General features: G+C 43.7%; 1 protein-coding gene across 1 annotated transcript in view; it reads right to left on the bottom strand.

Moving 5' to 3' along the window:
• The window catches only part of LOC145398945 (protein mono-ADP-ribosyltransferase PARP12-like), a 79,243-nt gene extending 53,470 nt beyond the window's left edge, over positions 1–25,773 (bottom strand). The window contains exon 1 of the mRNA XM_080271682.1: positions 25,519–25,773. The gene's annotated coding sequence lies outside the window, so the exon portion shown is untranslated. The remainder of the gene's footprint in view (positions 1–25,518) is intronic.
• Between the last annotated feature and the right edge of the window lie 1,065 nt (positions 25,774–26,838).

Here is a 26,838-nt window from a genome sequence, read left to right as displayed (position 1 = left end):
TGCAAGCAGACAGTTCAGAGGAGCAGTGACCATTAAAGTAGCGATAGAAAAGTGATAAAGATGCAACAGTGCGGCGAAGAGACAGAGGTTGAAGGGAGTCAGTAAGAGGAGGAGAGTTAATGAGACGAAAAGCCTTTGACTCCACCCTATTGAGAAGAGCTGTATGTGGGGAGTCTCCCCACACATGAGAGTTGTACTCCACACAGGGGTGGATAAAATCCCTGTATAGAGACAACAATTGTGCAGGGGTAAAGAAAGAGCGGAGTTGGCTTAGCACACCCAATCTCTTGGAAGCAGATTTTACAAGAGATGTAATAAGATCTTTCCAAGATAAGTCCCGAGTAAATGAAACCCCAAGCATGTTCAAGGATGATGCAGGATTAAGCTGAATATTATTAAACATTAGTGGGTACACCTGTGGAAGATTTTGTCGGGTTGATAGGTGTAAGAACTGAGTCTTAAATGCATTAAAAACAACCATATTATTTTTACCCCAGTCAGAGATACGAGCCAAGTCAGACATTAGGTGTGCCATAGCCTCATCCCTTGTTTGTTGAAGTAACTGTTGAGATGGGCGTTGCGGGAACCAAATGGAAAGGTGAAGGGTGGAGTCATCAGCGTATGAGTGGATAGGGTTAGATGTACAGCTTAGAAGATCACTGATGAATAAAAGGAAGAGAGTTGGTATTAGGACAGAGCCCTGAGGAACACCACTGTTGATAGATCTAGGAGAAGAACGATGGCCGTCTACAACAGTGGCTATAGAACGACCAGAAAGGAAGCTAGCGATGAAGGCATAGATAGAAGGATAGAAACCGTAGGAGGGCAGTTTGGAAATTAAAGATTTATGCCAGAATCGATCGAAAGACTGAGATGTCAAGTGCAATGGCAAAGCTTTCGCCAAAGTCCCGAAAGGAGGATGACCAGGAGTCTGAAAGGTAGGTGAGAAGATCGCCAGTGGAGCGTCCCTGACGGAACCCGTACTGACGATCGGAAAGAAGGTCGTGATAGGAAAGATGCCTTAAAATTTTTCTATTGAGAATTGACTCGAAAACTTTTGAAATACAGGACGTTAAAGCAATTGGACGATAGTTGGAGGGTTGGGAGTGGTCACCCTTCTTTGGGACTGGCTGAATGAGAGCAAACTTCCAGCAAGAAGGAAAGGTACAAGTTGACAGACAAAGGCAAAAGAGTTTGCCTAAGCAGGGTGTGAGCACAGAAGCACAGTTCTTGAGAACAACAGGAGGGACTCCATCAGGCCCATATGCCTTGTTAGTACTGAGGCCAGTGATGGCAGAAAATACATCAACTGAAGAAATTTAAATGTCAGCCATGAGGAAGTCAGAGGGGGGAAGTGATGGAGGAACAGCACCGGAATCGTCTAAGGTGGAATTGGAGGAGAAAGTCTGTGCGAAGAGATCTGCTTTATCAGTAGAAGAAATAGCTACAGAACCATCAGAGTAGAAAAGAGGAGGGAAGGATGATGAAGTAAAGTTGTTAGAAAGATTTTTGGCAAGGTGCCAGAAGGAGCGGGAAGAATTCGAGTTGGAGAGTTGAGAGCATTTAGTATGGATGAAATTATTTTTAGTAGAGAGAAGAACAGACTTAGCACGATTCCGGGCAGAAACGTAAAGATGATGTGATTCAGGGGTGGGTTGGCTCCGGTACCTTTTGTAGGCCATCTCCTTGTTGCGGACAGCATTAGAACAAGCGTGATTAAACCAAGGCTTTCTTGCGTTAGTCAAAGGATATGAGAAAGGAATGTATGCTTCTATGCCCGAGAGAATTACCTCCGTAATGCGCAAGGCACACTCAGATGGCTCACGGCCATGGAAGCAATAATCATTCCAGGGAAAATCAAAGAAGTACTGCCTGAGGGCCTCCCAGTCCGTGGCTCCAAAATGCCACAGACGACGTTTCCCTGGAGGGTCCACAGGCCGTACCGGAGTGATAGGACAGGGTTAAGGTAATAAGGTTGTGATCGGAGGAGCCCAACGGAGAGAAAAGATTAACAGAGTAAGCAGAAGGATTAGTTGTGAGGAAGAGGTCAAGTATGTTGGAGCTCTCTCCAAGGCGGTCAGGGATACGGGTAGGGTGCTGTACAAGCTGCTCTAGGTCATTAAGGATAGAAAAGATGTAGGCTTGTTCACCAGGTGGATCCGTGAAAGAAAAGGAGAGCCAAAGGTGATGGTGAACATTGAAATCTCCTAGAATGGAGATTTCAGAGAAAGGAGAAATGGATAGAATGTGTTCCATCGTAGAAGTAAGATAGTCGAAGAATTTTTGATGGTCAGTAGAATTAGGGGATAAGTAAACAGCACAGATATATTTAGTCAGAGAATGACAGGAAAGCCGAAGCCAGAGTGTAGAGAATTCAGAAGAATCGAGTTCAGGAACAAGAGAACAAGATAAGTCGTTGCGCCTATAATCAGCTTCTCAGCATTTGTATGTACCAACTCTTGGTCTGTAGATCCATTGAAGAGGGCGACAGCTGTCGCTGAAACTGTTTGGAATACATCTTTTCTTGTCTGCCAGTGTGGGTTTTTGTATCCTATTTCATGGTCAGGATAGTGTGACTCTTCAGCTGTAATTGTGGAACTGTTCTTTGGTCTTTCAGCTACTGTACAGTACTGTATTCAGACATCAAAACACACATCGGAATATCCAGTATAATGCTAGACACTAGGAAAACAATGCATACACAACAAAACCCCCCAAAAATTCACAGTACAGCACTTACCACCCAGTGAATGGTGGACAAGCGTCGTAGCCCAATAGCCCCCAGCTGGTGTCCAACAAATGTCAAGCACCTCCTCCTCCTCCTCCATTTACTGGAACTGGCCGATGAGTGGGGATGTTTAGCTAAGGGATGGAGGCCTACCCACCTCAGGAGACTCTGAAGACAGCTGCAAGCTTACATCTAATGGTGACTCAACGGCTGTCAACGTGATCAGCCATAGGTCCAAGAGTGAGGACTGCAGACGAGGTGGTGGTGGTGGTGGTGGTGGTGGAAAAAACAGGGTAGCATACATGGAGGTAGGAGTCTTGAAGGAGGAGTCAATCTTGATCTGACAACATGTGCGATGACTCTGACAGAGGATGACAGCATCCCTGACTGCCTGCAGATCCATCGCCAGCTTCAGTGGCACCAACTCCCTGTTGCAATGAGGGTGCTTGGCATATCTGGGCACCTGCTCAATGCCATACAGGGCGCTCTGAGTCAGGGTCCTCACCCTCGTCCTTGTCGCTGTCCTCTGTCTGCCCTGCTGAGACAGCAGCAACGATCTTCTCATCAAAGAACGTCTGATAATCTGGATCGCCACCTTCATCGTCCAACCACTCTCTCACATCGTCAATGTCCACATCCATGCCTGCCGTACATAGACAAAGGGAAAAATCGTTCATGTCAAATCCTCTAAGTCGTGCATCGCCTCACATCCCTGAAGGAGATGAGACTAACTACTTTCGAGGGTTCTGATAGAGACTTCCTTCCAAACATTCGCCCAGTTGAACACCGCAGACTTGATATAACAACGAAGATTTTTCAAGGTCCACTCCCCACGTGTGTCGACCCCTTGCTCGTCCTCTAGCACCACCATCACCTCCTCCAGGGAACTCCGACAGTACAGTCTTTTTGCTGTCACGATAACTCCTTGGTTCATTGGTTGAATGTGAGGAGTTGTATTAGTGGCAGAAACATGCACCTGATATGACCATTATTGGCAACAAATTCCTTCTCGGACGGATGTGCAGGGGCACTGTTGAGGGTCAGGAGTGTCTTCACCTGGTCGCGGGGGATACCAAGTTCCTTCGTTTGATAATGGATAACCTCCTTGACAAAGTGTCTGTAGAAACAATCTCTGAAGATCTTACAGGTAAACCAGACCTTCAGAGCATGTTACCACACAAAAGGCAGGCTATCCATCAACCCATGGAGACAACATGGCTGTTTTGCACGTCCAACAATAATGGGCTTGATGCGGTGCATCCCATTAGCACTGGCACAGCACAAGACCGAGACATGCTGTTTGGACAACTTCTGACCAGGCACAGTCTTCTCCCTCTCTTCTGCCAGGGTGCTGATGGGCAAGGAGCGACAGAAGAGGCCAGTTTCATCACACTGCACACTTGACCAAGAGTAAGGCTCTTGTTCTCAATCAGGGGCTGCACTTTCTGGCAAAATGGCTCAACATCCTCCGCTGTCATGTCCAAAGCCTCGCCATGCATCTTATGCCCAGGAAGTCCATGTCAAAGTTTGAACTGGAACAGCCAACCTCCCGATGCCTTGAAGTCATGTACATCATATAAGTGTGCAAACTTCTCAGCTGCCGCCTTCAGCTTGGTCCCACATACAAGCATGTCAGCACTCCGTTGTTGGGGGAACCAAACCAAAGGCAACTGGTCGATGGCAGCGTGGCAGGGCTGAGACATCACCTTCCTGTCCCCTTTCCAAGTGGCATCGCCATGGTCAAGTCCATACTGAGCCAGCTTGGGCCATGATTTCTTGATATCAAACAAAGTTGAACAGACCAGATCATATTCCTGTAGAATGCATGAAGTGGTCCAGCCCACATCAACCTTGCTCAATACAGTATCTCACATTTCATTCCCAGAGTCAAAGCCTTCCTCTTTCACTTCTCAGGTTGTGATAGGGCTATCATCACACACATGATATGCCAGAGGAAAATCAAGGCCTGAAGAAGGTAGAGAACCACCACAAATGCAACAATGGAAGCAGCCATGGTTACAAGCACGTCCACAATCATGAGAGAAAGGCGGGAACTGAGGTACAGTATCACTATGTGTACGCTGTGCTGCCATGTCTCTACCCACACTTGGCTATGAGTACACAAGTAAAAAGGGTCACACTGACCTATGGGCACGAGGGTCAATTTTGCTCAGCCAGGCTTGGCTATGAGTACACAAGTAAAAAGGGTCAAACTGGCCTATGGGCACAAGGGTCAATTTTGCTCAGCCAGGCAAATAAGCAACACTGGAGCTCCGTACATCATGACCTTAGGGAGTGTCTGAGTAATCTGGCCAGCCAGGAGACTTTGACCATTTGGTAGGGAGGCGGACGGCAGCGTGCGCCCGGAAGCGTCCGAGTGATCCGGGCCACCATGGGACTTTTGAAACAATGATTGAAGGCAAGGATAAGTTCAAAATCCTCGCTAGTTTCTCTTCTTTATTCTTGACTAGTTGCAACATATTTGCCCTGTATGACACCCTGCACGGCTGGATTAAGCATGTGGGAGGCCCGGGGCCCGCTTGGAAGGGAGGCCCCCTTTCCAACTCCCCCAATGGCATACACCACAGACTGGTAACCTAAATCCTAATATATAAATAGGACACTTTTAGTTAGGAAATACTGAACGGGGACTATTCATCCAATGCTGTAATATGTAATGCATAAACACGAAATGAAATGAACACAAGTTGCTCTGGTGGGAGACCCCCTCTCGGTGGGTGGCCCAGGGCCCGGGCCCCTTGGGCCCCCCCCTTAATCCGGCAGTGACACCCTGGTTGTAACTCACAGAGAGCTGGGCTTGCTCTCAGCCCTGGGTTTCAAAAAATGCTACATAATCAAAACCCAAGCAGTGACGAGACCTAATTCAGCAAAATCAGTCACGTTGCTCTCCTCACAGCTACACATACAGTAGTTACACATAGCTACATATTACCCACATTAACATTTATATAAAAATAAACAAGATTAACAGTTTATACAATGTCTCGTTAATAAAAAATTATCAGTAACAATTTCCTTGGGGTAACTAAATGCTGTGTCACCTGACACAGTGGTAAAGTAAATACCACAGATAAAGAGTCTAGTACCTAGGTTCCTAATCATAGATGAATACCGCAGATATTGTAAAATGAGGAAATATGCATTGCAACGTAAATAGCTGGCTTATGTAAGATAAGAGAAAATAATAATTATAATACAAACACATGGCCATGGTAAAAATAAAATAAAATAAAAAGTTATAGATGGTATGAGAATAGCACAAATCATCACCGTTCGGTAAGAAGGCTAACGACGATATTTGTTGAACTTGCGGGTTAGAGTCTGTATTATTTGCAAGCGGCCGCTAGCGGCCGAGCGATCTGGGGGAGCCGGAAGACTTTGATTGTTCGGTTAGGAGGCGGATGGCCATATTTGCTGAGCTTGTGGGTTAGGGTCTATATACTCACGTGCAGCCAGTAGCATCTGAGTGATCTGGGCAGCTGGGGGACTTTGACCATTTGGTGAGGAGCCGGGCAGCCATATTTTCTGAGCTTAAGGGTTAGGGGCTGTATTATCCATGCACAGCTGGGAGCATCCAAGTGATCTGGGAGGCCGGGGTACTTTGGCCATTTGGTGAGGAGCCGGACAGCCATAACTGCTCAGCTTGTGGGTTAGGGTTTATTACCTGCACTTGGCCAGAGAGGCTAGCCGGCCACCAAACCGATTTTTTAAATTTGTAGGCCGCCCAACTAGCAATGTCAGAAAATTTATGTTCGGATACGGACAAATAAATACAGATTAAGATAAACTAGAGCCAAGGCATAACGTTTGGATATGGAGCATCCAGATAACCTAGGGATTACTGTATACTCTTCCTGACATTCACCTTTAGATTCCACTTCTTACACACTCCTAAAATCATTTATCGAGCCTTTCAGTTCCCCTTTCTCTTCATTTAACAAACTAGCATCATCTGCAAACAATAGAACAGAAAGTTTCCAATTGCCACCCTCTCTCATTAGGGCCACTCCACCATCCACTGCCCTACCTTGTACAGAATCTCTTTCATAACCCCATTAATATACAGATTGAAAAATCATACAGACACGGCACATCCCTGTTTAAATCCGACATTCAGTTAGAAAAATTCACTGAGTTCACTATCCATATGCACTGCAGCCTTTGCACCCTCATACATACTCTTCACAGCATTCAATAACTCAATTTTTCTATATATTCCTAATATTTTCCACATTCTTTGTCTATCCACTCTGTCATGTGCTTTCTCCAAATCCAGGATGGCCACATACAACTTCTTTCCCTTCCCTAGAAACTTTTTCACTAAAGACCTGAGGATGAATATCTGATCTACACAACCTCTTCCCTTCCTAATACCTCCCTGTTCTATCTATCTATCCACTGCCAGACACCTTAATCTCGTAAAGGGTGGCCCATTTTACTCCAACTAATTCCTATGTTATTTACCTAACTCTGTCAATAAGTATCATATCATATACTTTTCCAACTACATTTATGAAGGCCGATGCCCCAGTGATTACCACACACTTTTTTTTTCCACTTTTCCTTTGTACAGGAGAATAATTATACCTGACTTTGGGACTTTACCTTCCTCCCAGGCCATTCCTATCCTTTGGGACTCTACCTTCCTCCCAGGCCAATCTGCATACTTCCACATACAGTAAATCCTCGATATAACGAACTAATTGGGAGGAGGGGTGGGTCACTATATCCGAAAGTTCGCTATATCTGATGGTCATTATTAACCGAGGGATTACCGACCCAAGGTCGCTATATCCGTGGTCATTCAGTCCTTGGTGTGCAACCACAACTTACTCTATGAAGTTTCACATGGAAAATTCAATGGTTTATGTAGTTATACAGTAAATGTACAGTAAATACCACCCCGTATGAAGCTGTACATATAAATACAATGCCTATACAGTCATCCCTTAACATCAGCGTTTTTAACATACACTGTTTTAAATATCCGCAGGTGGATACAGTACCGGGGCTGGATTTACCAGAGCATTTTATCTCATTGAACTCTGCTGACACTGTTCCCTGCAAATGTAACAGTATCCCAGGCACAGTTCATGGCTGTTTTAGTGATGGCATTATCCAGTGAATCAAATATAACACTCTTCCTTTTGGCCACTTCATTTACTTATGTCACTAATTCATCAGGGGAAAAGTTAGGACAGGCTGGGAGTATTTCTTTTCTTCCATGTACCCTCGATGAGCTGGTCTAAACCAGTTTGCTGCCCTCTCCCCCCCCCTCTCTCTCTGCCGTACCCATCGATGAGCTGGTCTAAACCGATTTGTTGCCCTTCTCCCCCTCTCTCGTAAGTAATACGAAGCAATTCGCACCCAAATCGCACTGAAACCATACGAGAGTGGCTGAAAGTGTTATTTTATATTGTATTGTGAATTACTGTGATAAAATTACATGTGATTTAGTGATATTTTTGCAATAATCAGAGAAGTCATGATGCTAAGTGCATTAGCTAGCGAACATTTTTACGACTGCCAACTGTGCGGCAATGCTATGCAATGACTCATGACATTATATCAATAAGCTTTATAAAAGCAGGTGGTAATAAAAGTCATTCATGAAGTTTGATAAAGTTTGTAATGATTTTCCTCACATTGTTACTGTTTTGCTGGAGTCAAATGTAAACACTGGAATATCGTAACAAAATTGGAGGCCGGTTAAAAGTGATTTATTTTTATTATTACTGCAAATTACTGTGATGAGGTATCGTGGCTGTAACCCTATTTTGTATGGAAAAAATCTTGTGGTTTGGTGGAAATTTCCACCTCTCTGGGCTACTTCTTGCATCAGACAGTCATAACACACCTTGTATTCTCTCAAATCGTTCTCTGTGCTTGGAGTGCCCACGGACATGTAGTATGTTACAAACGATAGTAAAAAGACTGACATTTGTTTGACAAAAATTTTAGCACTCAAGGTTAACGATAAGTGGGTTAAAACACGAGTTGAAATCACAATTTTTTTTTCCTATTTCTCCGCAATGAGCACAGTCAGTACGTTGTCATCACAGCCACTGCAGTCAAATGGTTAAGGGGGGTCCAGGGGTGTTTTTAAGGGGGGCAACAGCTATCCGCGGATTTTTAACATAGGCGGGTGTCTCTGCTACCTAACCCCTGTGTATGTTAAGGGAGCACTGTAGTATAATGTAGTAAGCACTGTAGTATAATGCAGTACTGTTACAGTACACTTACCATGCCAGGGAGCGAATTTCTGCCGGATATAGTGATCAAAGGTCACTACAGCCGGCGGATGTTCTCTCTGGAAATGGAGGATCATTATATCCAAAGTTCGCTATAAAAGGGTTCGTTATATCGATGATTTACTGTACAGTAATCCCTTAATTCACGCAAGGGTTGCGTTCCCAGACCCTTTGCGTATGTGGTAAATTCGCGTATACGTTCTGCCCATGTGTGCACGTAATTATGCATGTGTATTAAGTATATTACATCTGAATAATATTGTTTATGCACTACAAACACCTTATAAACTAGCATAAAGTATGAAAAACAACAAAAATGTAAGAAATTTAACACTGAAAGCTGACAAGCACAGGCGTAGGTGGAGACACTTTAGCAGTCTGGTGCACTAGCCCTCACTGCCTCCCGTATGTTACATTCTGCCTTCTTTATTGTACGAACAGTTGACTCATTCACTCCAAACATACGGTTCCGAGACAATTCACAGGCGTAGGTGGAGACATTTTAGCACAGTCTGGTGCACTAGCCCTCACTGCCTCCCATATGCTACGTTATGCCTTCTTTATTGTACGAACAGTTGACTCACTCACCCTAAACATGCAGTTCCGGGACTTCACCGACAAGTCAATTCACCGTCAAATCATGGACGATTCTCCGTCATTCTATAAATATGCTTATTATTGTTTAATTAATACTTTAATAACTAATTTTCAGGGGGATTTTGTAACTCATATAAGTAAAAAACTAGTGTACTATACTTGCTAAATACAATGGTATGTAAATAAATGACGGGGAATCGTCCTGATGGCGAACTGTCGCCGACATTCCTTCCCTAAGTTTGTCCAACACTTTAACATTCTCTGTCAGCAACATCACTCTACGAGTCCGTTTTGGTGTGTTACCGGTACCACATGCATCACTAGCACTACACTTAGGTCCCATGTTGGCAAACAAGGCAAGCAATCACTGGAAGGCAGAAAAATAAGCCACAAATAATGATTCACAAGTCACGCACGGTTCGACCGTTGGATTCAAACTGACTGTGTGGTGCGTGGTAGACTGACCTCCCACACACACACACACACACACATAGCCTATATGTATGCACACGGGCAGCAGGTAGGCATTTTTATATCTTACTTATTTCTCTCATATATTAAAATTATTTATTTGAATACTATAATTTTTTGTTTTAATTACTGTATGAAAAATTCGTGGATAACCGAAATCGCGTAAAAAAAGTTCGGATGAATTAAGGGATTACCTGTATATCCATTCTACTACTACCGGTATCTCTCCCCCATGGTTCAGCATTTCACCACACACTAAATCAATTCCTGGGGCTTTCCTCATTTTGACTTTCTTCATTGCTTCCACTGCTTCCATCCTACTGACCTCTTCCTCCCTTCTCATCCCCTCTTTCTCCCACCAATTTCTCAGCCACTTATATTATTTTCATTCTCTAGGTTTAACAGTTCCTTAAAATGTTTTCTCCATCTGCTCACTTTTTCTTCCTTCTCCACTATCAATCTATCATTATTATCTGTCACTCTCCTACAAACTTCTTCATCACCCCGTCTAATTCTCTTTACCTCCTTCCAGAACATTTTTGTACATTCCCTCCACTTTACACTAAAATTCCTTCTTAATTCATCATCCACTCTCTTTTTCTCTATCTATCTATCTATCTATAGCCCGACGCCCTACTCCCGCAAAGGGTGGCCGCAGACAAAACGCCTCCAAGTCACTCTGTTACCCACCATTTGACTACCCTCCCCCCAACTCACCCCCCCCTCCCTCATATACCTCTCAACTCCATCCCTCCACCTCATCCTCAGTCTACCCCTCCCTCTCCCTCCCTCCACCTCACCTACATACACCCTCTTAGTCAGTCTTTCATTCTCCATTCTCTCCACATGTCCAAACCACCTCAGTGTATTTCTCCTAATCTTCTCAACCACATCCACATCTACCCCACAACGTTCCTTCACTTCTTCATTCATCAACCTGTCCCTCCACGTCACTCCACATGCTCCTCTCAAGTAACTCATTTCCACTGCTCTCACTCTTGACTTGTTCCCCTCTTGCAAGGTCCATGCCTCGCTTCCATACGTCAAGGTAAGGATCACAATACCATAATGCAGTGACTTCTTAACTTCCATACTCACCTCCCTATTTCTCATCACTGCTTTCAGTGTACCAACAACCTTCCTTCCCTGCTGTACCCTTTCATGTACTTCATCCCCCAAAGTTCCATTCTTACTCATCACACTACCCAAGAACTTGAATGCACTCACATTCTCCATATCCTCATCATCCAACCTCACTGCACACTCTGTGACTTCATTCCTCTCAAACACCATAACTTTACTTTTGTTTACATTAACTTGCAGCTTCCTCCTCCTACACACTGTCCCAAATTCATTCACCAAACCTTGCAACTCCCATTCATCTTCACTCAACAATACTGTATCATCAGCAAACAGCAACACCAGAAGCTTCCAAATCTCACCCTCATTCATTAGGGCCAGCCCCACATCCACTGCCCTACCTTGCACCTCCTTTACAACTCCATCCATGTATATATTAATCAGCCATGGAGACATCACACACCCCTGTTTCAGTCCAACATTGAGATCAAAGAACTCATTCAGCTCACCATTCACTCGCACCATAGCCCTAGCTCCCTCGTACATACTCTTCACAGCACTCAACAATTTCCCCTCAACTCCATATATTCTTAATACCTTCCACATACTGTACCTTGCCTATCTATTCTGTCATAAGCTTTCTCCAAGTCCATGAAGGCAGCATACACTTTCCTTCCCTTCTCTAGATACTTCTCCACTAAACATCTTAGAACAAATATCTGATCTACACACCCTTTTCCCTTCCTAAATCCCCCTTGTTCTTCTCTGACTAGCTCCTCTGTCATATGCCTAACCCTATCAATAAGTATTCTACCATATATTTTACCAGTCACACTAAGAAGGCAAATACTGTACCCCTATGGTTACCACATACTTCTCTCTCCCCTTTTCCTTTGTACAGAGGAACAATTATACCTGATTTCCAGTCCTCTGGAACTCTTCCCTCTTCCCAAGCCAATCTACACAACTTCCATATCCACTCCACAACAATCTCACCCCCATACCTAAGCATTTCACCACACACTCCATCAATTCCTGGGGCCTTTCCCAGCTTAATCTTCTTCATCGCTTCCAGTACTTCTGCCCTACTGATCTCTTCCTCCCTCCTCTCATCTCTTCTTTTCCCAGCCATTCCCCAACCACTTATACTCACACTGCTCTCACTTTCTACATTCAACAAATCCTCAAAGTGCTCCTTCCATCTCCTCAATTTCTCTCTCTTCTCCACCAACAATCTATTATTCCTATCTTTCACTCCCCTATTATTTCCCCTTTCACACTGCCTTACTCTCTTTACCTCCTTCCAAAACAATTTCTTACTCTCCCTCCATTTCACACTCAGATTCCTCCCAAACTCTTCAATCACTTTCTTCTTACTCTCCTTCACCAGTCTCTTCACCTCCCTTCTCCTGCTCACATATACCTCTCTCTTCTCTCTCTCATCTTCTCCCCTACCTCTACTCGCCAACCATTCACCATATGCCTTCTTCTTTTGTTCCACAGCTCGTTTCACCTCATCATTCCACCATGCTGTCCCTTGCACACCCTTGCATCTCCTCCTCACTCCACAAACCGCCTCACACGCTGCGCCTATCTCTTCCGTGAATATCTTACATACATCTTCCACCCCTTCCATCTGCTCTAGCTCATACCTTCCCAATCTTTCTTCCATTATGCTCTTATACTCTGTCATTTTCTCACTATCTTGCAATTTTTCCACTCTTCTCACAGGAGCTGCTTCCTCCTGTCTTCCCCTTCGCCTCCTCAACCACTTTCTTTGCATCTTTACCTTGGCCATCACTAAGTGATGGTCCGAGACTCCATTCCCCCACCCTCCCCACACTCTTGCATCCAACACTTGTCTTCTCATTCGCTCATCCACACACACGTAGTCTATCATTGCCTTTCGTTCAACAAGTTCACCATCCATCCTCCTCATTACTCTCCATGTATACTGGTGGATCATCTTATGATGAAAGTAGGTGTTGGCTATTGCCAACCCCTTACAAGCACAGATGTCCACCAAAGCACTACCATTCCCATCTACTTCAGCTGGCACACCCCACTGACCAACCACTCCATCCACTCGTACAGTCCCAACTTTGCCATTCATGTCTCCAATCAACAGCACTCTCTCGCTCCTCTCAAACTTGTCCATACATGCTTCTACTCTCTTTTTACTCTTACTAATTTTTTCACCTCTCTCTTCCTCTCTACATATAACTCTCTCTTCCATCTCTTAACTTCCTTCACGTCTCTGCTTCCTATCCACTCTCTATATGCTTTCTTCTTTTGTGCCACAGCTTGTCTCATCTCTTCATTCTACCATGCTTTTCCTTGCACCTCCTTCTGTCTTCTCTTCACCCCACACATCACCTCATGTGCTGCACAGACTTCTTCTGTGAATATCTTGCACACACTTTCCACCTCCTCCATCTGCTCCAAATCATGTTTACCCAATCACTCCTCAACTTCTCTCTTATTTTCTGCTTTTTTCCCCCCATCCTCCTACAACCTTTCTACCCTCCTTGTATGGATTACCGTACTTCCTCCTTTCCTTCCCTCCCTATATTCCTTCATTGGGTCATTCCATGAAAATGTCAACCTTAGTGTCAATCCCAGAAATGATCAAAAATATAAAAATTATATATAAATTTAAGGTTTAAACACTGAATTTTCTGAATCTGGACAGAAAAAGTTTCTAAACTGTCTGCTGAGAGTGAGGGATAAAAAATGTCGTACCATGTCACTGAAGAGAAATTTATGCTAAAATTAGCGATTTTCTTATCATTATTGACCCGAATATGTATTTGTTTGGAATGCTGTCACTGGTTTTTATTGAAATACATTTTTTTGAGTTGTACTTGCCACTACAATTGTTTAAATATACTTTGCGGTCAAACTGTGGCACAACCTTGATGTGGTGGCACAGCAGGAGTAACATGTGACATTTTTTTTAACATTATTCCCATACACAGCTTACGAATTGGAGAAATCTAACATAACTTTATATTATAAATAGGCCCTAGTAGCTTACTAATGTAGCCCTGTGATACCTCATAAGAAACTTTGATAAGCCAAATGCTTTGTCACACGTTACTTTTTTTTTTTTTTTTTTTTTTTATGTGTCCAACTCTGGGCATAGGCTTCACAGCCTGCTCCCAAGGCCCAGTAGTCCTCCTACATTCCATACACCTTTACATGCATAGCTTGAGCCACATTACCGGTAAAATACGACGTTTCTCACGCACAACTTTAAACAAGAAATCACTGCAGTTACACTGAATTCAGGGAGAGATGGGTGGATACATGGGAGGGCTGGAAGGGTTGATGACATGGATGGCATTGTTGGGTGAGCAGGGTGGGTGGCATTCGTGGGTGGGGAGGGTGGGTTACCGTCGTTGGTGGGCAAGCAGGGTCATCGAAATGTGTCAGTTGCCAGGGTGTGTGGTGACATGGTGGGTTGTCAGGGTAGCTGAGAAGATTGCGTGGCCAGGGTGCTTTGCGTGGGTAGTTGGACCCAGGGTGGGTAGAAGTGTTGGGCAGCATTGGTAGCTGAGCTTGGTGGGTTACATTCGTGGGTGGGCAGAGTGGATGGCCAAGACTGGTGTGCTTGGTGGGTGGCACAGGTGGCTGGTAAAGGTAATTGTTGCATGGGTTGAGTAAGCAGGTTGATATGTGGCTCCCCACATGAGACAGCAGGAGTAGGAATTTTAGGGCTGGTAGTCATATAACTTGTCACTGTTAATTAGATTTTAGTACACCGTTTAGAAGACGAATAAATATTTGGAATAAAATTCTATGCAGTGGGATCACTCTACTGAAACCTGCTGAAGCATCAATATAATTATTTCTCCCTGAGCTGAAGGTGGATGTATACACATAATAATACATGTAATAATAGAATAAATTATGCTAACATTACATGCAGCAAGATGTGAAACAGAGTGAACCTTCAGATATCCGGTGTGGGGGTAAGGAGGGGGAGTAAGGGAGTGGACATGTGTGATTAACCTGCCCTCTGGTGGCTGACTACCCTGTCCCCTTATTAGTGTTCATTGCTGTACCGGTTCATTAACAACCAAGTTGTCTAAACATCATGAACTGCAGTCACTGAGTCAGTGCCTGTAGAGGGCATGATCAGCTAATGACCTTAGAAAGAGGGGCATCAACAGAGTGTATCATATTCAGTTTCATTTCCCTGACAACCCAAACAGAGATGAGATAGCAGAGGACATGGTTGTGCAAACTCTGTCAACTCCTCATGTATCAAGAATGGTACATACATTGAAAGGGGTGAATTTTTCCTCCTCGATCAACTAGTCTATGTTGATGTCCCTTGAATATGTTGATTTCACTTAAACGGGAATTGTCTTCTGGTTAGTTCATTCATTCACTCAACATCTAGTCCAGTGTTCCCCCATGAGGTGCGCAGGAGCCCGGGGTTAGGCAATTTGGTCCTGACATTTAAGATGAGAGTGACCAGCCTCACTCATCCATGAGTGGCATTACATGAGCAGTAAACCCCAACCACCCCTTGGATATAAATCTGCACCAGCTCAATCCAACTGGCGTGCCTTAATTGTCCACTAAACCACCAGGCACCATAATTTGGTTATATTGTTACCACCCAGTGTAGTAAATGGTTTCCTGGTGTACAGGAAACCATTTGGCTTGTCACTCAGTGTAGAGTCACCTGTAGACAGAAGGAAGAGGAAAGAATGAAGGAAGGTACAACAGAAGAGGAAGGATGGAAAGAAGGAAGAAGAGAGGAAAGGGCAGGCACTTGAGAGCAGCACTGCATCAAGTGAATGGACAATGAGTGCCCCCATCAATCACTTTCTGGTTAGTTATGATGTAAATTTCACATCAGTACACATTTTGATTATGTCTGTGATACTTACAGTTACTGTAACTGTAATAAGAGTTGACTGTATAATCATACTTCAAGAAAAATCGCACAAGTAATGTTTCTCACTTTTTTGGTAATGTGTCCCATGGCCACATGTTCCTTAACAGCACAACAGTTATTAGCAATAATCAAATTTGCTGGGTATGGTTATGATCCTTATCTATTAATATATTAATATGAAGCATTCCTTGATTGAACCACTCAAATCACAGACTTACTGAAATTACTTATGACAACTACAAGAGAGGGTAGCATCGCGGTAATGTTCCTCACGCAACTTTTGAAAATCTATATAACATCCAAATTATCCCCCTCATGCATGATGATGCAGACTGAGTCAAAATGGTATTAGGTTGAAGAGTAACAGATGACACACCGCTTCATGTTCAGCGGTGGTCTGAGACGATGTCGATTTGGCAATTTTGGACAAAAATAATCACCAAAAATTCAGTTTTAGCATGAAGTGTGTCAATCTTTGATGCATCATAGGGGTGGGTGTCTATTTCAAGGCCAACACTCTCAAATTGTTGGCTTTCTCTCAGCTTTCAGTGCAGTGGGAGGGGGAGGATTTTTATGGCGATCTACTTGAAAATTTGGCAATTTTGGACAAAAATTATCACCAAAAATTCAGTTTTAGCATGAAGTGTGTCAATCTTTGACGCATCATAGGGGTGGGTGTCTATTTCAAGGCCAACACTACAGTTTTTGGCTTTCTCTTGGTTTTCAGCACGGGGGGGGGGGGATTTTTATGGCGATCTACTTGAAAACTATTGGTCATATCGGAATTCTGACAACACCATGTGAAAGTTCATATAATTCTGCACCTAGACATATGCTTAGCTCTTGCATGGTGCAGGCAAAATTTTGCAGTAGGGTGTTGGGAAGTTATTTTCAATGGTGAACAACATTATTCTCATTGCATTTTGGTACTTTCACTCATCAATTTTGTGTTTTTATTGGCTGATCGTATAGTAAAGTATAAACATCAGTGAAGATGATGGTATACAATTTATACCAATATAACCAATTTCTGGGACAAATAAAATCCATGGGAATGTTTTCCATTGTGCGAGGGTCCAGGTTGTTCTCTGATCATGTCCCACAAACTTACAGAAAACTTACAATGTGCGAGGGCGTTAAAACATAGGCTATAAACAATCTGACTGTGGTATGATGTTGGGTGAACTCTTGGTTATATAACCTGCAAAAACCATTTGTTTATATTGCATATTTTTGCAGACATAACTGAGAGTGGTTCAATAACTTGTCTCCGAATGTACCGTTCCTCACAATGGAATGACCCCATTGCACTAACCCTGACTTTCATGAAAGTCCACTTCTTCAACCTTTGTATGCTCTTGAATCCATTACATACCTTCTCATTCTGTCATCAACACATACATAATTGATCACTGCCTTCCATTCATTCAAGTCACCACCCACCCTCCTCATCACTTCCCACATATACAGGTACACAGGTATACCCCGATATACGGTACTCCTAAATGCGATACCCCGGCTTAGCAATGGGGATAGAAATACCAACGTACCCCGCCTAAAGATGGCCAAACCCTGGTTTAACGATGGATTTAGATTCCACCCCCCCCAAGTTTGATGATATTTTAGACTTAAATTTTGTGTTTAGGTTGATTTATAAACTGCTTTTAGACTTACATTAATGTGTTTTAGTCACAGGGGGGGTGAACATTGTCATTGTAGGGTACAGTTTACAAAGCCTGATTTATTTCAGACTTGTATTTAATGATTTTCATATTTTATTTTTGGGTTTAGGTGAGTATTAAACTGCTTTTAGGCTTAGTTCAGTTTGTGTTAAAGCTATTTGGGGGTTTAGTTTTGCTAGAAGCTTGTTTTTGGACTCATTTCGGTAGGTTTAGGACCTGGTCGGAGGGGAAACCCAAGGCTCAAAAACGCATCCCTATACTTTACATGTTAAATCTACCCCGATATAGGCTATGATACCCCACCTAGCAATGAGTTTTTACTTAGCCAACTGCATCGTTAAACCAGGGTATACTTGGCTATCACCAACCCCCTCCCCACACAAATGTCCACTAGAGCAATACCATTCTCATCCACTTCTGCAGGCACACCCCACTTGCCAACTACTCCATACACCTTCATGTTCCCTACTTTTCCATTCATATCTCCAATCAAAAACACTCTCTCATTCCTCTCAAACTTCTCCATGCACGCTTCCACACTTGCCCAGAACTCTTCATTCACACTGTTCACATGGTCATTTGTTGGGGCATGTACATACACAATCACCCATGCTTGTATTCCTACTTTCAGTCTTATCCACACAATCCTTGAACCAACTGATCCATACTAGCGTATCTTCTTCCATCTCTTGCACACAACAACACACATCCCCTCTTTTGCCCTCTCATTATCACCTACTGGTACTCCTGCACATATACCCCATCCAAACTCCCACTCTCTCACATTCTCTCCTCTCCATTTAGTCAGTCCACATATATCCACTTCTCAGTCAGTTCACATATATCCACTTTTGCACCCTCAAGCACCTGGACAATCTCTTTCTCTCTCAGCTCATCAACAATTCAAGCTATTGACCACTTCATATGTGCCCTCCTCTCTTCTTATTTCTCCCATCTTTCCTGTCACTTTTTATTACTCTTCTTTGTTTCAAGTGGCTTTCCGTTGAGTGAGAAACCAAATAGTTTCTCGTAAGCCAGGAAAGTTCCACTTACAATGCTGGGTGGTAACCATATAACCAACTCGTATATGTTCCCTAGACGTCAAGTTGGTTTGTGGAAGGTTACACCTGTATCCCTATACCCTCCCCATAAAACAACTAACTCAAAGTCAAACGGCCACCCCTTACGGGATTCTAGTGTCTGACTAAAGATAGACAGTTGGTGAACAAGGTGACAGTCTCGTGATACACTGTAGCTAATCACTAGATGAGTTGCTGCCTTGCAACGCAGTATTGCCATGGCTTCTGTGAGCAACAGGTGCTCTCCCATTCCTGCTCTTGCTTTTCAAGGACATTAGGTAGATAACTAAGGTAAGATTGAAGTTTATTTTGCTTAAGAATTAACTGCTTGAGGTGTAGGTTTGGTTAAAGTGGGGCCAGCGTAAGTTAATGCCTAAAATGCTTCATCGTTTTGTTCACTTGCTTTGTTTATATGGGCTCCAACATGCTTGCATACATCGAACTTGGTCACCCAATGGCAGCTTCCCATGCTGCTCAATCTCTAGCAGAGTCTCTATTCAATCCCTTAACCCTGAGACCACACTCTATGACCTCGTCCCATCTATTTAGTGTACTGCCTGCAGCTCTACCCTCAGCGTTCACACCTCCCACCCTTTACACCCAGTTGTCATCCTTCATTATTTCCACATGGTCAAAATCATCTCAATTTAAGACTTCTCATCACTTTACCATAATACATTCAAGTCCCATCCTTCCAGTCAACTCTTCATTCACCATCCTAACCCTCCCTCCCCCAGGCCTGTCATTAAAGGACTCACTACACACCCAATAATTATCATCTCTGTATGTTTGATCTTATGAATATCCTCCTGCTTCACTGCCCAAGTCTCAATGCTGTACAGCATTACAATCCTAACTAAAGCTGCATGTACAGCATTACAGTCCTAACTAATGCAGCATGTATGGTATTATAATCTTAAACTAAAGCTGCATACAAGTACTCTTTAGTAGAGAGGAAGAGCCCTCTCAGTGCAGACAGGGGCCACAACTCCCTTTACTTGTTCTAACCACTCCTTACTCTTGCCGTGGAGCTAGCTCCAGCATCACCTCCAGCATATATTTTGTCCAAATAATAAAAGCTTTTGGACCAGATAATGAAGGTAATGGCGAGAGTTCTAGACAGTATGATTAGAGAGAATACTGATGAGATGCAGGTTGGGTTTATGCCAGGCAAAGGAACCACTGATGCCATATTCATTGTTCAACAGCTTTAGGAAAAATATCTATGAAAGAAAAGGGAACTGTACTTTGCTTTTGTTGATTTGGAGAAGACCTTTAATGCAGTCCCTATAGAGGTGGTGAAATGGGCAATCAGAAAGCTTGGAATTGAGGAATGGCTGGTTAGGGTGGTTATGACCAAGAATATAGGTGCGAGCACCCAAGTACGAGTGAATGGAGTTTTCCATGTACAGTATGTTGGTGTTCATCAGGAGTCGGTCTTGAGCCCCTTGTTGTTTATTATGGCACTGAAGCCCTCTCACGTGACTTCAGAAATGGACTCCCATGGGAGATGCTGTTTTGTTTCGTTTCGTTTTTAAAGGCTCCAACATGCTTGCATGTGTCGGTCTTGGTCACCTAATGGCGGCTCTCCACGCTGCACGATCCATTGCAGCCTCCCTGTTCAGTCCCTTAACCCTGAGGTCACACTTAATGACCTCGTCCCATGTCTTTCTCGGTCTACCCCTCATAACTCTACCCCTAATATTAACACTTCTCACCTTCCTCACCCAGTTATCATCCCCGATCCTCTCCACATGTCCAAACCATCTCAATCTACCTCTCCTCATCACAACACCAATACACTCCAGTCCCATCCTAACTCTCAACTCTTCAATTGTAAACCCAGCCCCTCCAGGCCTTGGACGCAGTGACGCACTGCACATCCACCTAATCATTGTCGTTTCTGTACGTCTGAGCCGGCGAATATCTTCCTCCTTCACTGCCCAGGTCTCACTACCATACAGCATTACACTCCTAACACATGCTGCATACAAAGACCCCTTAGCACGTAGGGAGAGTCCTCTCAATGTCAGAAGAGGCAACAGCTCCCTGAGCTTCTTTCAATCACTTCTCACCCTAGCCACAGAGCTAGCTCCAACCACACCTCCAGCACACAACATGTCCCCCAAATAACAAAACTCTTCCACACACTCAAGAGATTCACCAGCAAGTTCAATACTTTCACATCTGACAATCTCCACACTCTTCCACACACTCAAGAGATTCACCAGCAAGTTCAATCCTTTCACGTCTGACAATCTCTACCTGCTCACCCCGACACGCCGTACACATAAAATCAGAATTATCTCGCAGTCTACCTCTGATACCACTACATCTCTTATGCACCCATTTATCACACACACCGCACAAGATGGAATTACTTCCCACGCCCTTGTGGCAAACTGCACATGGCCACTCTCCCTCGTCTTTGACAGTACCGCCACCTACCCTAGATATCATCGCTTTTGTTTTATTTGCATTTACCCTTAAACCCTTGTGCCCCATACCATCTCTCCACTTCCTAAACCTTTCCTCCGCCTCCCTTTCGTTCTCTGCAATCAACACTAAATCATCAGCATACAACAACTCCCACAGGAGTCCATTTCTAAAGTCACGTGACAGGGCTTCAAATACCATGATAAACAACATGGGACTCAAGACTGACCCCTGATGCACTACCAACACTGGGACTCAAGACTGACCCCTGATGCACTACCAACACTGGGACTCAAGACTGACCCCTGATGCACACCAACATTCACGGAAAACTCATCACTCAAATCTCCATTCACTCTTACCTCGGTGTGAGCACCCACATACATAGCCATAGCCACCCTAACCAGCCACTCCTCCAAGCCAAGCTTTCTCATTGCCCACTTCACCACCTCTCTAGGCACTCTGTCAAAGGTCTTTTCCAAATCAACAAAAACAAAATAAAGATCCCTTCTCCTACCAATATATTTTTCCTGAAGCTGTCGAACAATGAATATAGCATCAGTGGTCCCCCTACCTGGCATAAACCCAAACTGCATCTCATCAATATTCACTCTTTCTCTAATCATACCTTCTAAAACTCTCTCCATTACCTTCATTATCTGATCTAAAAGCTTTATACCTCTATAATTTCCTCTTTCCAGGGCATCACCCTTCCCTTTATACACATTTACAATTACACTCTTCAGCCAATCATCTGGGACAACATACTCATAAATAATCCTATTTATCAGGTCAGTGACTAAACTCACCCCTATATCGCCTGAGGCCTTCAACATTTTGGCAGTCAACCCAGACACACCTGCTGCCATCCCCACCTTCATCCTGCCTATTGCCTCACTCACAGTAGCAGCATCAATCAAAGGCCAAGGGCCAGACACTGGTTCTGCTAGCTCCAAACCTTCCCTGTCCCAGTCAAACTCCTCATTCAACAACCGGTTATAATGCTCTCTCCATGCATCTTTAATATCCTCACTGTTCATCACTACCCTTCCTTCATCATTCTTCACACACCGCTCACCTATAATATCCCGATTATCCCTCTTCACTTGACCTGCCACCCTAAATATCATATTTTTCCTTTCCCCATGATTTACGTTATCAAGTAATAGTCTCTGTGACTCAGACTTTGCCCTGTATACCTCTCTTCTAGCCCTATGCTTGGCAGCCAAATATTCCTCTTTGCTACCACCATTCTTCCATTCCTGGAAAAGCCTTCTTTTCTCCTTAACTGCAGCTTCTACACCCTCATCCCACCACCAAGTTACTTTATGTCTTGGTGGTCCTCTCGTCCAACTGCATGTTACCGTACATCAGTAACTCTCAAGAAATTGTTCTTGAGGGCTCTGTACTGTTCATTAACGCCTCTGTCTACAGCTCTCTGTTCAGCCACCACTCTCCTCAACTCGCTATAGAAGGCATCCTTTACTACTAGGTTTTTCAGCTTCCATATTTTCCTCCTAGGTACATAAGTCCTCTTTTTCATCACTTGTTCTTTAAGCACCATATCACAAATCAATAGTTTGTGCTGCTGCACACACTCCTCACTTCCTATAACTTTAACATCCCTCACTAACCTCCTATCGGCCCTCCTAACCAGAAAATAATCTATCTGACTGCTATTTCCCCCAGACTCCTACGTAATTAACCTACTGTCTCTTTTCCTAAAATATGTGTTGCACACAATCATGTCCGTTGTCTCCCCAAACTCGAGTATCCTTTCCCCTTCTGCATTCCTTAGACCATATGCACATCCCCCATGCACTCCTTCATAACCTTGTGCTGCTGTATGCTGATGATTTGGTGTTGATTGCAGAGAATGAAAAGGAGGCGAACGAAATGGAGAGATGGTATGGGGGTACAAGGGCTTAGGAGTAAATGCAGATAAAAGTGATGGTATCTAGGTCTGGGGGATGTACTGTCAAAGAAGAGGGAAAGTGGCCATGTGCGATTTGCCACAAGCACGTGGGAAGTGATTTCATCTTGTGCAGTGTTTGTGATGAGTGGGTGCATAAGACATGTAGTGGTATTAGAGGCAGACTGTGGGATAACACCGATTTCACAGAAGGTACGTATGGTGTGTCGGGGAGAGCATGTGGAAATCGCCAGGTGTGAATGGATTGAACCTGCTGGTGAGTCTCTTGAGTGTGAGGAAGAGTTTTGTTATTTGAGAGACATGTTATGTGCTGGAGGTGGGGCTGGAGTGGCTAGAGTTAGGAGTGGTTGGAAGAGGTCCAGGGAGCTGTTGCCTCTCCTGACAATGAAAGGACTCTCCCTCCGTGCTAAGGGACCTCTATGTGGCATGTGTTAGGAGTGTAATGCATGGCACTGAGATCTGGGCAGTAAAGGAAGAGGATATTTACAGGCTCACATGTACAGAAATGGCAATGATTAGACGAGTGTGCAGTACGTCCCTGAGTGCAAGGCCTGAGATGGAAGAGTTGAGAGGTAGGATGGGACTGGAGTGTACTGGTGTTATGATGGGTAGACTGAGATAGTTTGGGCATGTGAGGGGGATGGATGATGATGATTGGGTGCAGAAAGTGAGAAGTGTTAATGTTAGGGACAGGGTAGCAAGAGACAGACTGAAAAAGACCTGGGACGAGGTCACTGAGTGTGGCCTCAGGAATATGGAACTAAACAGGGAAACTGCAAGAGATCAAGCAGCATGGAGAGACACCATTAGGTGACAAGGCCGATGCATGCAAGCATACTGGAGCCTTCAATAATGGAGCAAAATGAAACGTATAAAACTCCCCAAACCCATGAGACTCTACAGCAAGATTAATCCTTTCCCACCTCTCACCTTTACATAAAACACACTTAAAATTAACATTATATTGCAGCCTACTTCTAGTGCCAATACATGCTCTTATGCACCCACTTATCATAATCTATCTATCTATAGCCCGACACCCTAATCCCCCAAAGGGTGGCCGCAGACAAAACGCCTCCAAGTCGCTCTGTCACCCACCATTTGACTACCCTCCCCCCAACTCACCCCCCCCTCCCTCATATACCTCTCAACTCCATCCCTCCACCTCATCTTCAGTCTACCCCTCCCTCTCCCTCCCTCCACTTCACCTACATATACCCTCTTAGTCAGTCTTTCATTCTCCATTCTCTCCACATGTCCAAACCACCTCAGTGTATTTCTCCTAATCTTCTCAACCACATCCACATCCACCCCACAACGTTCCTTTATTTCTTCATTCATCAACCTGTCCCTCCATGTCACTCCACATGCTCCTCTCATGTAACTCATTTCCACTGCTCTCACTCTTGACTTCTTCCCCTCTTTCAGGGTCCACGCTTCGCTTCCATACGTCAGGGTAGGGATCACAATACTATCATGCAGTGACTTCCATACTCACCTCCCTATTCCTCATCACTGCTTTCAGCGAACCAACAACCTTCCTTCCCTGCTGTACCCTTTCACGCACTTCATCCCCCAAAGTTCCATCCTTACTCATCACACTGCCCAAGTACTTGAATGCACTCACACTCTCCATATCCTCACCATCCAACCTTACTGTACATTCTGTGACTTCATTCCTCTCAAACACCATATATATATATATATATATATATATATATATATATATATATATATATATATATATATATATATATATATAAATACAGCATTAGACCACCTCTTCTGATGGTTCGATTTGCAAAGTATGCGCTTTGATATTATATCAGTGTAATCTATCTATCTATCTATTGCCAGATGCCATAATCCCGTAAGAGGTGGCCATTTGACTTATTTGTTTTACGGGGAGGGGCACTAACACTTCACCATCCCACTCGTTGACACGTAGGGAGCACGTATGGTTTGGTTATATGGTTACCACCCAGCGCTGTAAACGGTTTCTTGGCTTACAGGAAACCATTTGGCTTGTCACTCAGTGTAAAGCCACCTGTACGGTAAAGGAAAGGAAAGCATTAAGAAGTGACAGGAAAGATGGGAGAAATAGGAAGAGAGGAGGGCAGAGAGAAAAGGAATGATAATGGCTAAGGAAGAAGTAGGCAGCACTACATCAAGTGAGTGGATGATGGTCGCCACCACCTACCACTGCTGCTTATCTTTAAAACAGTACACACACAAAAGACTTAGGTTAACAAAGCACCGCTGGAAGTGGAGAGTTCGCGGCTCCTTGCAGTTGCTAAACCGTTAAAAATTAATTAAACTGGTACTTACTTTTCACGTGATTTTATGATGGTTTTACTAAACTCTCATGAACTTTCATCAACTGCTGTAAGAAATTAATCGTGCCTGCACCGCAGCCGTCTGAGGCACTCGCACCCTTCTCTGTTGGCAACTGATCAATGATGCCTCACAGTTCATCGCGTACAGTTCTTGTCCACATTTCCACTTTCGCCGTTCATTCTTGTTTATTATGCGAATAAGTTAGGTGATGATGGATATCTTGTCTGGACTGTAACTGACGTAATATGATAAATACTAATCTATAAAGGGAAAACCACGGAATTATTGCACTGATTTTATCTGGTCACGTCATGGGTCTGACTTGGGTTGTTATTGGCTGTACAAATGTACTAAGTTGTGATTGGCTGAGTTGGTAGATGCAAGTTGTTCTGTCCTGTGATTGGTCAATGGCCACGGGTAAACATGGCAGACGGGAACCCGCATTTAGTTATTTTATCATGGGAACCCGGGATGCTCTCTTCGTGAATACTTTTCTTTGGTTAATTACACAAATCAAAAAATTGTTTATCATTTATAGCGGTGCAAGAATGGTAGCTGTAAGCTGATTTGTAAAGCTGGGTGGCACGTTGTCGCTAACATAGTTAATGTTGCTGCACATGACAGCACAGTAGATGTCCATCGAGCACATCTTGGGTGATTATATAGGTGCCCAGACGCCCTTTTTTTTTTTTTTTTTTTTTTTTTTTTCCCCTGGATGTTTGACTAATTTAATCCAACATCAAGATTGTGTTCGGCATACAGTTGCCATCAATTTGGCAAAGGTATAATTTAATCAAGATGTTTCCGCGCATTTCCATTGGAATGGAACTTCTTTTACGGTAGTATAGGAGCAGTGTTGCCAGACATGGGGAATTTTCTCTAGATTTGGGGAATTCAAGGTGTGAATAGGGAAAGAGGGAATTCGGTTGTGATTTGGGGGAATTTTCGCAGTTATTTTTTTTAATTTAAAATCTGGGTAATTTCTTATTATCAACTAAACATATGTGAATCTCACCATGGGAAGCACATATATACAATTATACATTACGTTTGAAGGCCTCCTCCTGCATTGGAACCACTGAGCTATATAATATGGAGTGGCTTTCTCCGCCGCGGGCGTGTGAAATTGGCGGCCATATTGAAACACCGACACAAATTCAAAATCAAGTACTTTATTTCCACTAAGCAGTGATTATTAATAAAGAGACACTTTTTGCTTATCATACAGAAACTGCATAGCTGCACAGCCGACCATAGCACTATATATTACGGAATCATCGGCTGCTTTCCAAAACTCAACTACATTTAGGA

The sequence above is a fragment of the Coenobita brevimanus genome, chromosome 47 (assembly GCF_032717465.1).
Source record: "Coenobita brevimanus isolate Jiangsu-jjx chromosome 47, ASM3271746v2, whole genome shotgun sequence".
NCBI classification, from domain to species: Eukaryota; Metazoa; Arthropoda; class Malacostraca; order Decapoda; family Coenobitidae; genus Coenobita; species Coenobita brevimanus.
This window is presented reverse-complemented; position numbering and strand designations above follow the sequence as displayed.